The sequence below is a fragment of the Lissotriton helveticus genome, chromosome 11, assembly GCF_964261635.1.
Source record: "Lissotriton helveticus chromosome 11, aLisHel1.1, whole genome shotgun sequence".
In the NCBI taxonomy this organism is placed as follows: Eukaryota; Metazoa; Chordata; class Amphibia; order Caudata; family Salamandridae; genus Lissotriton; species Lissotriton helveticus.
In genome coordinates this window covers 710412878-710415377 of record NC_136072.1, presented here as the reverse complement: position 1 = coordinate 710415377, position 2500 = coordinate 710412878, and positions in this window count along the sequence as shown.

The following is a 2500-nucleotide window of genomic DNA, read 5'->3' as shown; positions in this document are numbered from 1 at the left end:
GAGTCCAGGCGGCTTCACCTCCATGCCCGGCCATCTGATCGCACAGATTCCCTCGGCCATCTGGTCGCCCGGATCCCCTCGGGCATCTGGTCGCCCGCAACGCTTTCCTATGGGGGGGGACCAGATGGCCGAACTTCCCTGGAAGTCTTAATGAGGTGCCATTCCCCTCCCGGATCCCAGCGAGGGCTCCATGAGGTCAGGTTCTTTCACGCCTTGGGTCCCCTCTGTCACCTCGCGTGCACAGATTGCAAGAAAGGGGGGTAATTTGCCTCCGGATTACTATGGGGCAGGGTATGCCCGGACACCCCTCCAGGGTTGGTGGTTCTCTGCCATGGGGACCAGATGGGATATGCCTGGGCAACACCTCCCTAGGCCACCCGGAGCTTCCTTCCTCCAGGCCAACTGCATGTCAAATTGCCCAGGACGGGCTCCATGGCTCTTGGGCAGTCGTCCCCCGGGCGTCCGGTGCTCCATCCAGGCAGACGGCATGGCAGAGTGCCCGGGACAGGCTCCATGCGTCCCGGGCCTTCGTCCCCCCGGGCGTCCGGGGCTCCATCCAGGCTGACGGCATGGCAGAGTGCCCTGGACGGGCTCCATGCGTCCCGGGCATTCGTCCCCCGGGCGTCCGGGGCTCCATCCGGGCTGACGGCATGTCAGAGTGCCCAGGACGGGCTCCACGGGTCCCGGGCGTCCGGGGCTCCCTTTCCCCGGGCCAACGGCATGTCAGAGTGCCCAGGACGGGCTCCACGGGTCCCGGGCGTCCAGGGCTCCCTTCCCCGGGCCAACGGCTTGTCAGAGTGCCCAGGACGGGCTCCACGGGCCCCGGGCGTCCGGGGCTCCCTTCCCCGGGCCAGCGGCATGTCAGAGTGCCCAGGACGGGCTCCACGGGCCCCGGTCATCCGGGGCACCCTTCCCCGGGCCAGCGGCATGTCAGAGTGCCCAGGACCAGTTCCACGGGTCCCGGGCAGTCCTCCCCCGGGCGTCCGGGGCTCCCTTCCCCGGGCCAAAGCATTTCAGAGTGCCCAGGACGGGCTCCACGGGTTCCGGGCGTCCAGGTCTCCCTTCCCCGGGCCAACGGCTTGTCAGAGGGCCCAGGACGGGCTCCACGGGCCCCGGGCGTCCGGGGCACCCTTCCCCGGGCCAAAGCATTTCAGAGTGCCCAGGACGGGCTCCACGGGTCCCGGACGTCCGGGGCTCCCTTCCCCGGGCCAACGGCATACAGGAGTGCCCAGGACGGGCTCCACAGGTCCCGGTCGTCTGGGGCTCCCTTCCCCGGGCCAACGGCTTGTCAGAGTGCCAAGGACGGGCTCCACGGGTCCCGGTCGTCTGGGGCTCCCTTCCCCGGGCCAACAGCTTGTCAGAGTGCCCAGGACGGGCTCCACGGGTCCCGGGCAGTCCTCCCCCGGGCCAACAGCAGGTCAGAGTGCCCAGGATGGGCTCCATGGGTCCCGGGCAGCCCGCCCCCCGGGCGTTCGGGGCACCCATCTCCAGGAGGCCAACGGCGTTGCAAAGTACCCGGGAAGGGCTCCACGGGTACCGGGCAGTCCTCCCCCGGGCGTCCGGGGGCTCCCTTCTCCAGGCCAACGGCATGGTTCAATGCCCAGGACGGGCTCCATGTGTCCCGGACAGACCTCCCCCGGGCGTCCGGGGCACCCATCTCCAGGCCAACGGCATGGCTCAATGCCCAGGATGGGCTCCATGGGTCCGGGGAGGCGTCCCATGCGCCTTCGGGCTTGGGAGCCCCGGCTGGGTCCAGGGGCCCGGCCGGGCCCCGGGTCGGGTGCTCCGGCCCTGGTCCCTGTCTCCCAGCCTACCGCACTGCCAAGGGCCTAGGAAGGGGTTCCGTTGTGCCCGGGGAGCCTCCCCTTGCTTGTCTGGGTTCAGCCGCACCACCCGGGGCCCCTGAGGGCCCCGGGGAGGGTGGCCTCCCCACCCCGGGCTCCGTCCTGGGTCCTGCCACGGGGCAGGGTGCCTGGGACGGGGTCCAGCGGGCCCGGGGAGGCTTCCCCTGTGCCTCCGGGCCTGGGAGCCCCGGCTGCGTCCAGGGGCCCGGTCGGGGCCCCGGGTCGGGCGCTCCGGCCCTGGGCCCGGTCCCCCGGGCTGCCGCTCCACCCAGGGCCCAGGACAGGGGTCCGTCGGTCCCTTGCAGGCCTCCCCTGCTTGTCAAGGTGTAAGCGGGCCCTGGGTCGGAGGGCCCGCCGGCCCCTGGCAGCCTCCATGGCTGTGGCCCGGCTGGGGCCCCGGGCCTCCGGCCCGGCATGTCCCGGGCGCCCGCTCCCTCCTTCATGGGGGCACGGGGCGACCAGATGGCGTCCCTTTCGTGCCCGGCCATCTGGTCGCCCGTATCCCCTCGGCCATCTGGTCGCCCGTATCCCCTCGGCCATCTGGTCGCCCCTATCCCCTCGGCCATCTGGTCTCCCGGATCGCCTCGGCCATCTGGTCGCCCGCAATGCTTTCCAATGGGGGCGACCAGATGGCCGAACTTCCCTGGAAGTCCCGA